Genomic DNA, 14,116 nt, shown 5'->3' with positions numbered 1-14,116 from the left:
TTAGTAGCTGAAGGCTCTGTCCCACAGGTTGAATGAAGTAAACTACTTCAGATAAAGAAGTTATGTATTCACCATAGTGTTCCATCTGAGTACTTGTAGTTCATTTGTCTGCAACCGTCCCTCCCTCCTTCCCCCTGACCTTATGGTTTATTACTCTGCTAGGTGGGAGAGAACACCTCTGTGGCTCTCCTGTTTTTACTGTGTAGGTTTGTATATAACCTGTTGTGATAAGGTCTAATTGGGTCAGGGTTAGCTGGATGGTGCAGAATACTTGATCTGACAGAAGGAAGGAGGTGGAGGGGTATTATGGGTAAGGGGAGGAGCTTGGAGCTTGGATCAGATGCTGGTGAAACTGCCGTCTCGGATCTGATATGGAAGTGTATACCCACAGGTTGAAGACAAATGAAGTACAACTACTCAGATGGAACGTTATGGTGAGTACATAACTTCCTTATAACTACATTTCTTTCGCATACTCTCTGCTGGTTTAAATAGTAGGTGGTTTTAGTAAATATGAGAAAACTGCTACATTGTCTTGGAATGCACATTTCAACTAGGCAGGCAGCAGAGATGGTGGTATGTGCAAATCCATCATTCCAGGTGCTTAAAAATGTGGATGGAAGGGGTATTATGCATGTGGGTTTGGCAGTGATTTGCTGGAGAAGTTACTTGTTTAAAACCCAAGATCTAATCTGGTTATTCTTACCTGCCTCAGATTTATAAACCCCACCGTGATTGCTGGCCTTCATTTCTGGGGAATTTCCTTTTGGGGTGTCTGTCTTAATGGAAAAAAAGTGACTCTTAATGCACATTCGACCTCTGTTGTTCTGTGCAAAGATGTTCATCACAACTTTGTCAAGTGACTTGTGGACATCCAGGTCTTCCTCTTTCCTTATCCTGTTTCACTTCCATTCATTGCCAACAGTGAGTCGTTGTCTCAGCACACTAGCTAAAAACATAAGTCACACTATTTACATTACTCAGTGTAAGAAGAATGTATCTTCATCTGTCTTCAGGTTGTATTTTGTTTTGCTGAGAACCACAGTCTGTAGGTTGACTTTGGCACAAAGGTTTAGGACTATGTGCTTGACATGTTACATTTGAGTCCAGTGGCAGCTGGTAACATCAAAATAAGGGGATGGATGCTACAGGAAATAATTAAATGGGTGAGGCTAAATGTAATGGGAGGAGGCTGTATTATGACAAGTCAGATGACCATTACCTGTGATCAGACAAATGGGAGTCAGTTACTTAAATTAACATTCTGCGTCATTGCTGACTCATTATAGCCACTTTATGAACTATGTACACCTTAGCTGTCTTACTGCAATCATCAAGGCCAGCCATAGGTGAAATGGAGCCCAGTACGAAAGACTCCATGAACTTCCCTGTGTTGTACACTGACCATTTATATCATCTCAGTGCCCCCTGCTTTCCTCTCCTTATACTGGCACCACATCATCTGGACCAAATACTTTTCTCGTTTTTTTAATATGTTGTCTTATTTTTTTTTTTTTTGTTAGCTTTTCCATCATCCTTTTAACACACCCTAACTTGCCAGAACTTCTCTGTAATAAGTGTGGGGAAGTTACTGAATTAATTTGGGGTCTTGAGTGCCTATTTGGCCCCAGAAGCCATAGGGTTCTAGATGCTGTGATGAGCATCCTAAAGTTGTTTGCAAACTTTTGATCCAGTGATGATCTTAACAAAATGATGATTAATGAAGGAAATTCAGTCTTAGTTTTTCTTTCATGGGAAATAAGATGTTCATTATTTCCCAGTGCTGCAGTAGCCTTTATGCTTTATGTGCTGTGTTGTTCCCAGGACACAAAAACTGGCCAGCTTCCAAAAGCTCTGGCTTCTGACCACAACTTCACACTGACTGCTGATTTGTTAGCCCGGTTGGGGAAATCAGCACTCAGAGTTACAATGTCTTCATTACCTTCTTGCTGCCTGGTAAAGAAGTAACTCAGAAGCTTCACTGGAGTAGCAGATGATCTACAGCTTCACTTCTGGTAGATAAAACCCCAATGGTGAACCCTCCCAACAGCTTTATTATCCTTTTAAGAAAAAAATAAAAAAAGTTTTTTTTAAATAGGCTTTAAGTGGTATTTCCCCTTTAAGAAACCCAATATTCTGTAATACAAATACCTGCTTTCAGATGAGCTCTTCCCCATCCTCCAAACCAAAGTTGAGTTTTTCTTTTCCTCAGGTTCTTCAGCACTTACAGTGGATATAAAAAGTGTACACACCCCTGTTAAAATGCCAGGTTTTTGTGATATAAAAAAAGAGACCACAATAAATAATTTCAAAACTTTTCCCACCTTTAATGTGACCTATCACCTGTACAATTCAATTGAAAAACAAATCTGTTAAGGGAAAAAATATTAAAAAATGTACAATACGCTGGTTGCATAAGTGTGCACACCATTAAACTAATACTTTGTTGAGTGCGCACACTCTTAAACTAATACTTTGTTGAAGCATCTTTTGATTTAATTACAACATTCAGTCTTCTTGGATAGGAGTCTGTCAGCATGGTACATCTTGACTTGGCAATATTTGCCCACTCTTCCTTGCAAAAGCACTCCAAATCTGTCAGATTGTGAGGGCATCTCTTGTGCACAGCCTTCTTCAGGTCACCCTACAGATTTTTTTATTGGATTTAGGTCTGGGCTCTGGCTGGACCATTCCAAAACTTTAATTTTCTTCTGGTGAATCCATTCTTTTGTTGATTTGGATGTATGCTTGGGGTCATTGTCATGTTGAAAGGTGAAATTCCTCTTCATCTTCAGCTTTCGAGCAGACACCTGAGGGTTTTGGGCCTAAACTGACTGGTATTTGGAACTGTTCATAATTCCCCTCCACCTTTACTAAAGCCCCAGTTCCAGTTGAAGAAAAGCAATCCCAAAGCATGATGCTGCCACCACCGTGCATCACCGTGGGGATGGTATTCTTTTGGTGATTCGAGGTGGAATTCTGGCCAGAAAGTTCAACCTTGGTCTCATCAAACCATAACACATTTCCCCACATGGTATTGGGAGACTTGATGTATTGTTTTGCAAATTTTAGCCAGGCCTGGATGTTTTTCTGTGTAAGAAAAGGCTTTCACTTTGCAACCCTACCTCATAACACATTTTCCCACATGGTTTTGGGAGACTTAATGTATTGTTTTGCAAATTTTAGCCAGGCCTGGATGTTTTTCTGTGTAAGAAAAGGCTTTCACTTTGCAACCCTACCTCATAGTCCAGACCTATGGAGAATATGGGAGATTGTTTTCACATGTAGTACACAACCAGTGTTTGCCAGAAATTCCCGCAGCTCCTTCAGTGTTGCTGTAGGCCTCTTGGCAGTCTCCCTGACCAGTTTTCGTCTCGTCTTTTCATCAATTTTAGAGGGACTTCCAGTTCTTTGCAATGTCACTGTTGTCCCATATTTTCTCCACTTTTTGATGACCATCTTCCCTATGTTCCATGGTATCTCCAATGCTGTGGAAATTTTTTGTAGCCTTCTCCTGACTGATACCTTTCAACAATGAGATCCCTTTGATGCTTTGTAAGCTGTCCGTGAACCATGGCTTTTGCTGTAGCAGGCAACTGAGTAAATGTCAGGAAAATCCTACTAGGACAGCTGAACTTTATTTGGGGTTAATCAGAGTCTCTTTAATTGATGGCAGGTGTGTACTTAAGAAGACTGAATGCTGTAATTAAATCAAAAGGTGCTTCAACAAAGTTTGTTTTTCAATTGAATTATACAGGTTACAGGTCAAATTAAAGGTGGGTAAAGTTTTGAAATGATTTATTGTGGTCTCATTTTTTATATCACAAAAATCTGTCATTTTAACAGTGGTGTGTACACTTTTTATATCCACTGTACTTACCTAGGAGTCATAGATCTGGTGCCATTAAATCTAGGGGCAAATGCTTTTGCACCAGAATGTTTCTGGTACCAAAGAAGGAGCCTTCCTTGAGACCAGTTCTAGATTTTTCCTTTCTCAGTCTGTATGCGAAAGTACCAAACTTGAGGAGGGGGAAAGCAGGGGGCACTGAGATGGCCAGGGACCAGTATTTTTAGCTCTAGGCTATTTAGGGGCCATTTTTGTGAGAAAATGTACTATTTATGTAAGCTTTGAGTTGTTTATCTAAACTTTTAGAGTCAGGAAATGTTTTATATGGGCAGAGATTATTATGGGGTATGTCAGTGTTTGTGCCCACTTGGTGATAACGTATCTGTCATTTTTTCTGTCAGACTAAGTTATTTCACCAAAGAGGTTTCTAACCGTACATTAGTGAGCTTCTAATGCATTACTGTGATAGGAGACTATTCAAGTAGCATAAGTATAATCGTGCTGCTTGTGTACACATTTTGACAACTTATCTTCTAACCAACTCATTCCAACAAAGTGTACCACCTTCAAGACAGCTTCCTGAGTTATAGCATGGACACTTATAACATTCCAGCTGTTCCTTCTCTCTCTGTACATAGAAAGAAAAACAACTTGACTAAGAGCCTTTGCTGACACAGCAGGCTTAGTCAGTGTTTGATAGTGGATGAATCTGCAGTGGACATTTGTCACTCCTCAAACCACGTACTTCATTCTCCAGCTTCCCCTAGGTGTGTTGTCCTTTCAGTCACCATGAACCTGGAGGTCAGTCATGTCATGTCTGTCTGTTCCAGTGTCTGATCTGCATATGAGAGAGACCTCTTTTCTAGGTCATAGAGACACTTTGGGAAATGTTGCTCAGTATAGATGGTAAAAGAGACCTCTAAACAGGACAGAAGTACTTTCTCTGAGTTGGTCTTCATACAAACCTGTAAAGAGAAAAAAGGTTAAACATGGTTCATCTGAAGACATGGTGTCTTTTAGAAAAAAAGCAATGTTCATACCTTAGCCAGGTAATTGTTACAGGCTGTTAATTCTGGTGCTCAGAAATCCTAACCTGAGAATAATGTCGGCAGAACTATTACTGAAGAAAACATGTCAGAGGATTCTGACATAGACAGAGACAGGGCTTCTTCTGCAGATTCTCAAACCTAAACCTCTGATTCAAAGAAAAGTTGGTCCTCACAACCTCCCTTTGAAGGAATTTTCATTTTCTTATACAATAGCCAGGAAGAATTAACTGTTTTTATGCAAAGAAGTAGATGATTCCCCTGAAATGAGGAGATGATATGATATATTACAAGTAGGTATGCCTCATTTCACTCTCATACCTCCTGTTGCACCAACCTTGGAGAATGTGCATGACTTCATTATTTCTAACAATTCTCAAGTATCAAAACATGCCTTAAAAAGTGTTTGTGATTATGCATATACTGGGTCTAGGCCATTGCTACAGCTACAGTGTTAGGAATATATGTCTGGATATGTTATCAAAAGTATTCTGATGAGGTAATGTCTGAAATTTTAAATTCTACTTCAGACAAGGAGATATTGTGCCAGTTTCTGGCAGGAAAATATGATCCCTTGGCAAGAAATCCTATTTTATTCTTTTGTGCCTTGACCCATTACCAAGTATGGTTCGGAACATGAGGATGGACACGGACATAGTCATAGTGACAGAGGATCCTGTCCAACTTCTGCAACACTGCACTGTTCTCCCTTAGGGTGAATGTACTGTGATGCAACAAAATCTAAAGAGCTTGAGGGGAGTAGCATGGAACAGCTTTCAGGGACATCCAGGAAAAACGAGCACTAAAAGCCTTGCTCAGCATAGTAGAAAAAAATCTGTGTTTATCTAATGGGATTCCTCCCACAGACTGTAGGGAACCTCTGGCTCCACAGTAATTACTTCTTGCAAGTGGTCTTTCTTATGTTTTCATCAAGATTTGAATAATGATGAAAGCATCTCCTCTTTTTAGACTGTATATTGGACTGACACATAGGGCAAAGGAGTAGCTCATCTGCTGGGAGATGTCCTCAAAATCTGTGGAATTCACATCAATAAGATATATGTCTGCCTTTGACTGTTTCCTACGGATAAGGAATTATACTGCAGCAGTGATCCTTCTAATGAAACATCTGCCGATGTTCATCACATGGATCACTCTTGCATTATATTTGTTAACATGTGGGAATTAACCAGAGGTGGAAATCCACCCAGTTGAGTCCAAGAACTACACATACATGAATTTTGGCCATGTCCGAACTGTGGGAATACATGCTTGCTTCTCATCTAAAAGAGAGTCAACCCATACCATCTTCAATTTTTTTTTTTTATAAGAAGAAAAATCTTTACTGAGTTATCACTAGAAAAATCCAGGGAAGCAGGGCACCACACAGCAAGCCTTGTTGAAACAAAACAAAAAAAATGGAAGCTGTTATGAAGCATCCTGAGCATCCAGTGATGTCTTAAGTCTGTTCTCTTCCCCCAGGAAGCCACTTAATAAACAGCATTCTCACAAGGAGGTTAAGGAAGAGAGGACCAACAAGAGGGACCTTAAAGATAGCAAAGAAATTATTCCATACCATAAGCCCAAGGGTCTAAGAAAAGTTTCTCAGTCCCTGTTGATGCCACCTGTTTCTCTTTCCAATCTTTATCCAACCCCTCCTCCAAAGGTTGACCCACAGATGGCAGTAACATGTCTTCCTAGGTCAAGTGTCACATGGCTGGTACTCCTGATGCTGCAGACATACAAAAGTAGGACCTTTGTCCACAGTTAATGGTGCAGTCAAGGAAGAAGAATATAAGTTCCTCAGTCCAAGTACCACTAGAATCTAGGTCAGCTACACCAGTAGAATGTGAAAGACTGGCTAAGAAAAATACCTGAGTGGGAATTCTCTAGCCCCCCCACAGGTCACATTCCATCATGAGTGGGAATTCTCTAGCCCCCACAGGTCACATTCCATCATGCTGTGGGCACTGAAATGCCATTTGATGCCCACTCCATCATCATCACAAGACATAATATATCAGTTAACCCTGATTTTAAAGGATTTTAAGTATTTTGAAAGTAGAGTTTCTTGCTCAAAGTCAGCCAGCCATGCATTTCCAGTGTCTGTCTCCTGCTGCCTAAAATATCAACCCTGGCTTTTCCAGCTAAGGATTTGGACTCTTTGTTAGAGATGAGAAAGATGACTTAATTCATGCTACTAATCTCTCTTCTGCACTGAGCTTTGACTAAGATAATAAGGAAATCATTTCATCATGGCCACCATTGAAGTAAGTATCCTTTGGCAAAAGGATGTCTTTGATGAGAGAGCATTGCAAATGGGAGACATGAAAAATGTCAGATACAAAGAGAAGACACCCCATTCTTTTAGGCTTAGATAAGACCTGTTGTATTTTAGGCAATCAATGATGTCTCTCTGGCAGCTTAGTTTGAATCTGATTCCTAACTCCCAGCCCAAAGAAACCTGACCAGTTATACAGGGTCCAACAATGCCTATCAATATCTTTACAAGAACACAATTGTGGCCTCTGTAGTTATTCCCTGGATGAAGTGATTCATGCCAAGCCATTTCCAACTCCCAGTAGTCTGTCTAATTATTGGGAAAGCAGAGACCATGACAGCTTTTGAAAGGTCCATACATCAGCCACCTTGGTCTTAAGGGCTATAAACTGTCAAACACCCATGGCCAAATATCAAGGTGCAGTCCTTAAACAGATAGAGGTCTTTGGTGGAAGAGTTCAGTATGAAGTCCTGCAAATTCAAATTGTGAGGCTTGCCCAAAAACTGAAAGTGGAAAAGCACATAATAGTGTTGCTATGATGCAATTGATATAACATCCATAGCATTTACTATAGGGTTGGTTACACTCATCCGATGAGCCAGCCATTAATGAAAAATGAAAAAGTTCAATTACTTAGTGCTCCCTTGAACAAGGAGATCTTGCTTGAGAACACAATGCAAAAAATCTTTAAGAAGTTGGAGGAGAATTGCAAAGTGATGGAAACAGTAAAGCTGCTGTTTCATCATCATATATCCTACTATAGTAGAAACTCTCTCTCCAGTTCAGGGTTAATATAGAGGTCTCAGACCACATAAACCAACAGGTGAAGAACATAGCACTTGGAAAACAAATATGGCAAGAGAAGAAAAATCACTAGGTGAGTAAAACTGCAGGTAGCAGCCTCATGGGTCTTTCTAACCAATCATTACTCAATGAAAAAAATCCCTTTACCATCCAACAACTCCATCAGTTTTTTTCACCTAGAGTGGGCTAAGCCAATTCTGGAGCAGCTGGACAAACATTACATCAAACAGATGGTTAATGAGTATAGTTTTGCATGACAACAAAATAAAGTTCTAATCCATCCCACTATTTATGAGATTGTTGCCCATTCGAGTGGACCAACTGGAATTTTCCCTCTTAACTAAATGAGTCATAGAAGAGATGCCCTGTGGAGAAAAAGGATTAGGTTTCTACTTGTATAGTTGTTTCTGGTACCAAAAAGCGACGGAACTCAGATGCTGATTTTAGACTTCTCAAGTCTGTCTGTTTTTGAGATTATCACACTCAGAATGCTCACTGTTTAGTCCCTCCTTCCCCTTCCCTTGCCCAAAGCCCTCCTAGTGATTCTATATCAGAAGGGTATATACTTTCATATCTTGATTTGTGAAGAGTACTGAAAGATCTTCAATTTCATGGTAGGGGACCACCATTTCCAGTTTACATCCCACTCCTTTGGGCTCTCTACTGTGCCCAGAGTATTTGCAAAGTGCCTAGTATGCACTGTGGCCTACCTGAGGACAGAATGGGTTCAGTTTTATCTTTACCTGGATGACTGTTTCCACCAGGCCCTAACAGCAAGAGTTGTGGGAGAAGATGGAGATGCCATGGACTGCATTCATAAACTTTGGTTCTCCCTCAGTCTTCCCAAATCAAGCCTGGGTCTATGTATAACTGGAAGACTTTCTTAAAGCCATGGTATACACGGCTTCATTTATTATTATGATCCCATTACTGAGCCTACTCAACAAGAAGATCCATTAGTTCCCAAAGATTTCCTGGAACCATCATGTGCAATCTCTGTACAAGGTTCTTCTGTTGTTACCATGCATCCAGGAGGAACTAACCTGATGGGCAGAGCAGGCATGCATGAGTGTGTGGTTTTAATCTTCACCACCTGAACTGAGCCAGTCACTGATGTCTGATACTTCAAACTCTGCCTGGGGGCTAATACACACACCCTAAGGTCAGAGGCAGACCATACCAGAGAAAGCTCCATATCAACCTGAAGGAAATACTTGCAGTTATCCAAGATATCTAGACTTTCAACAGTGTGTGAAAGCCATTCATGCTCTTGCTGGCTACAGACAGTGCTGCAGTGATGTACATAAATAGTACTTATTTGTACTGCCTCTGCAGATGAGCAATGCAAGGCTAGGATCACACTACACAAGTAGTCATGAACCTCAGAGCAATATACAACCCTACATCAGTCAGCCATATCACAGACAACCTGAGGGGAACCTTCTCTGTAAAACATAAGTGGAAGCTGAACAAAGAAGTGTTCAAGTCTCCAGCACATGGGTGGTGGGTTCCAAACACAGACATGTTCACCTCCCTGTTAAACTCCAGCTTCCCAGCTACTGTACAAGACTTCCATGCTGCAGGGCTTGGAGGGTGGACACCTTTTTATAGCACTGGGCTGTGCATATTTTTATAGCACTGGCAGAGCTTCTTCCTGTGCCCTTCCACTCCTTTAATTCCAATGGTGCTGCAGAAGATATGCAGAGAGAAGCCCAACATGATCTTAACAATGCCATATTGCCCGTGACAACACTAGGTCTTTATGGTTTTACAGCTGCTGAGGGATCAGCCATGCTTTCTACACCAGAGGTTAGACCTGCTTTCTTAGCGGTGTGGTACTTTGATCTACCCAAGCTTACAGAAACTCAGGCTGGCAGCCTGGAAGGTCTGTCCCTCATTCCCATCAAACACCATTTTTATAGGAAATGCTGTGTGTTGTGAAAGAAGAGAGGAAACCTAATGCAAAGAGGTGTTATCTGCTGAAATGGAAAAAAATCCCATTTGTTTCCCACTCCATCATCCAAAAAAAAGCATGGACCTGTTATAACCAGGGTGCCCCTCATTCCCTCTTATTTGTCAGATTTGTTTGATTGAAGTGACTGTGTCTGCCATGCATTCCATGCTGGCAACACCTATTGAATTACTTGCCTTTCAGTGACTTCAAGTGGAGGATTTATCACCTTAAGACACCAAGGAGTACAGTTCCATAACCTTGAGATCTTAGATTTTGTTCTGGAAAGAATGAGTTACAGATCCCTTTGCACCAATGGTTTCAGTCCTACTTAAACATCTGTTCCAGAAGGTGATCTTTCTGATAGATTGGCATCAACTAAGAGTATATTAAATCTTCAGGCTGTTTTGGCTAAAGAGTTATTTACAGTGTTCCATATGTCACGGTCAGCCTCAGGATAAACCTTCATTGATGCCTGGTATCTGTCTTAACCAGATTATTAATTTGCTGTTGTGCTGTTTTCACTCTCAGAACCTGGTGGAGGTGGATTTTGCACCTCTTGGATGTCTACAGGCAGCTTTGGTAAAATCTGGGCAGGACCAAGTCCTTTCTACTGATGGATCAGTTGTCTGGGTTTTTTACCCAAGGAAAGGAAGGCAGGCCAGTACTGAAACAAACTTTTTTTTTCAAATTGCTAGCTAACATTTCATTTTCAATGTGAAAAGTATAGAAGAGGCTTTCAAGGACAGATTAGGGCACATTCTGTGAGGACTGCTGTGACATCAGCTGCTTTCTTCAGAAATACCTTAAGCAACATTTGTTAGGCAGCCATCTACTCCTCTGCACCTTCATAAAACCGTATATACTTGCACTGCATTCCGAGAGAAAGCAGGGTTCAAGACCGCAGTTCTGCAGGGGCTCATTTAAAGAACTCAGCAAGACAGATATGATGTTCATTCCAGCACCCAACTTGAGGCGTAGCTTTTAGGGTCCTCTTTTCTCTGGCAAAAAATAATAGAACATGGTGTGACCTGATTACTGTTCTTAAGTGAGATACAAGTATGCAGTCTCATGCAAGGAGAAGTTGGCTAATGACCATGTATTTGTCAAGCTCTAGGATTCAAGCTAGTTGAGCAGCAATCTACCTATGGCCATTCCCATATGCCTGGAAGTGTACTGCTACAGTAATCCTACTTGAACATTTGTTGATACTGTGAGTTTCTGACACACCTGTATGTCATGGTGAGTTACTCAAACAATTTTAGTTTCCTCTTTTTTATTTTATTTTTTTCTTTACTTTTTGAAGTGGTGTTTTTTATTCTTTATTTCTTTAAGCTTTACAATTCTTTATGGTTCTTTTATAACAGATAATTGGCTTTAGTTCCTTATCATTTGTAGCATTTATTGTTTTTCTTCTTTCTGTAGTCCTGCTTTCTGTTACTCACACAACTTTCCTTTCTTTGTATTTCTTTTTCTGTAAATTTTGGAGCAGTTTTTTAATTCTTCGTTTCTGTAAACTTTGCATTCTTTTGGAGTTCTTTTATAACAGCTTATTGGCTTCATTTTTTTTTTTCATTTGCAGTATTCTTTGTTTTTCTACTTTCTGTATTTCTTTCTTTGCTATTTATTTCTCATTGTTGAATTGATTTTCTTTGTAAATGCATATAGTTGTGGTGAATAATTTGTATTTTTAGTAGTGCAGTCAGTGTACTGTTTGCAATATTTTTTTATTTGCTATCTTCTGAGGATGGGCTCATATGGTGTTATTTTGCTGTTGGTCTTATTCTGGTTGTATGTGAAAGAAATACTTTAATATTGAGTATTTTTTTGTTAATTTATCTTGTTGAATATTTATTGTTATATATCTGGCTTGGATTATTGGTTTGTACAATGTTTCTGCCATTTGCAGTTTGCTTTCTATTGTTACCTGTACGGGGTTTTTTGTTTTTGTTTTTTTGTCTTGCTGGTTGTGTTTTGTTGACTCTGATGATTTCAATGATAGTATTTAAGATGTAGTTTGGCGGTGGTGTTCATTTACTGAGCAGTGGTTATTGATGATTATCTGTTATATCCCCATATTTATTTAAATTGGTTTGATGATCTTTTTGTGTAAGATGCTTATATATACTGGGATTTTATTTATTTATGTGTTTGCTTCTTGTATCTTTTTCATCATGTTTTATAGAGCAGTAATCCCCACAGGTTGATTCTTATAACACATTTTTTTTATGTTAATTCTTATGTTGGTGATTGCTAAGGGGTGTGGAGAGCTTGGTGTGTTTATTGATGATCTTTTTTTATTTTCTTTGTTTAGTTAGTAAAAAACTGTACGTTCACTTGCATTTTTTTTGCTCATGTGCAGTTGGTTCAACTTCTTTAGTATCTCTGGGTCCTTTCCTCTTCTTGTTTTCATTTGATGTTCTGCTATGAACTTTGTCCTGTCAGTATCTATAATGTTATATCTTACTACTCTAGTTGCAATTGCTTATCATTTTAAAATGAAAGTACTGATAAGTAGTCAGAATTTTGTATATTTTTTATTTAATTTCATTTGTGTATATTTGTTTACAGGGTGGTGCACTAATCAAAGTTGCCCATCTGCAGGACTTCTTGGACTGTGTGGGCCTATTATCCCCTGTCAGCCTTTTGACTAAGTCATGTCTAATGTGCTATGCATTTTTTTCATGTAGCTTTTTCTGACTTTTTGTCTGTCTGTTCATTAACTACATCTGGATTATTGACTCCATCCCCTTTTTTTATAATTCTTTCTGTCTTACCCTTCTGACTTGTTTGAGGAAATCCCTGGCCTTTTGATATAGATTTTTGACAGTGTTTAATTTTCATGTGCCTACTTATGCTTTGTGTTGTTATTGTTAGGGTTAGTGGTTCATTTTTTTCTGCCCTTTTTAACATAACATAAAATTGATACATAAATTGTACTTGAGCTCTTCTGGTAGTATTTTCTGTTTCTGTCTGCTGTTGAAACATTTGGGTATCTATTACTGTTTCCATATTGTTCTTGTATTCAGTGTAGCTATATCCATTTTTCTATATTTTTTTGTGTCTGTCAGTAGTTTTTTTCCACATTTTTATCTTCTATTTGTTGTTGATTTGAAGTTTGCCCATACTTTGCTCTAGGTATTTTGATAGTTTAATTTTTTATAATGTTACTGATTCTGATGGGTTTCTGTTATATTCATTCTTCTTTTGTGTTATATGTATGTTGCCCTTGTGTTTTGCTATGTCTGTTTTGCCTTTTTTCTGTAGTGTTCTTTATGGCTGTGTATTCTGTATGTTATAGATTTTAAAATGGATTATGTTGCTTTTCTGCCTTATTTGTTGTTGTTTTTGTTATTGCATAGTTTATTTGATACAATTGGTCTTTCTGAAGTGTATGCATGTCTCTTTCTTTTTCTTTTGTAAGATTATGTATTTTTTATCATGGCCTCCTGTACTTCTCAACCTATTTGTTTTCCTTCTTATTGTGCTTTTTTTAGGTATTAATCTGATAGTGTTGGATGTATGCTTTAGTGTTTTTGTCCTTGGCCACACTGTCTTCCCTGTTTACTTTTATTTATTGTTTGTATTGTTGTGTTTCTCCTTTAGTTACTGTCACCTTTGTCGTCTTCAGTAACATATCAAATGTTTTGATTAATTTGAGAAGTTAAGTAAGTTGAAGTTTACCATTTCTATATGGCCTGTTTGTATTTTCTCCCTTGTCTGTAATATAGCTGTATGCAGTATGACTGGCTTTCTGTTTGTAGTGGTTGTATTTAATTCAGTTCAGGCTGAAGTCTTCTGGAGTTATTTTTCATAAGTGTTTTTGTTTACTGTCTGTATCTTTCTGAGGTGAGTGTAAGGCGTGTGTTATGTAGCTCAAGTTGTTGCATCTAGTGATAAATGATGCAGGTAGAAAGGTGATAAAAATATCTGTACTCCATCTCACACACATGTTTTTATCATACTCCTTTGTCAGTGTCCATTGCTAGGATGAATTTATTTGTGTGTGCATGTATGTGTGTATGTGTATTTCTCCATCAAAAGTTTCTTAAAAGCCTGCATACATGTGTACCTTGTGCTGTATTTCAAGTTATAATATCCTGAAAGATAGCATGATTTTTAGACAGAAGAGTGAATGTGTTATCACAGTAATGTTTTATAACTTTAGAGGTAAAGCATCAGAAACT

The 14,116-nt window shown here is 38.9% G+C and overlaps 1 protein-coding gene across 3 annotated transcripts in view; it reads left to right on the top strand.

Moving 5' to 3' along the window:
• DMTF1 (cyclin D binding myb like transcription factor 1) overlaps positions 1–14,116 on the top strand; it is an 884,631-nt gene that overhangs the window by 566,149 nt on the left and 304,366 nt on the right. The gene's annotated exons all lie outside the window — the stretch shown is intronic.

The sequence above is a fragment of the Protopterus annectens genome, chromosome 11.part0, assembly GCF_019279795.1.
Source record: "Protopterus annectens isolate FY-2018-M chromosome 11.part0, PAN1.0, whole genome shotgun sequence".
In the NCBI taxonomy this organism is placed as follows: Eukaryota; Metazoa; Chordata; order Ceratodontiformes; family Protopteridae; genus Protopterus; species Protopterus annectens.
This window is presented reverse-complemented; position numbering and strand designations above follow the sequence as displayed.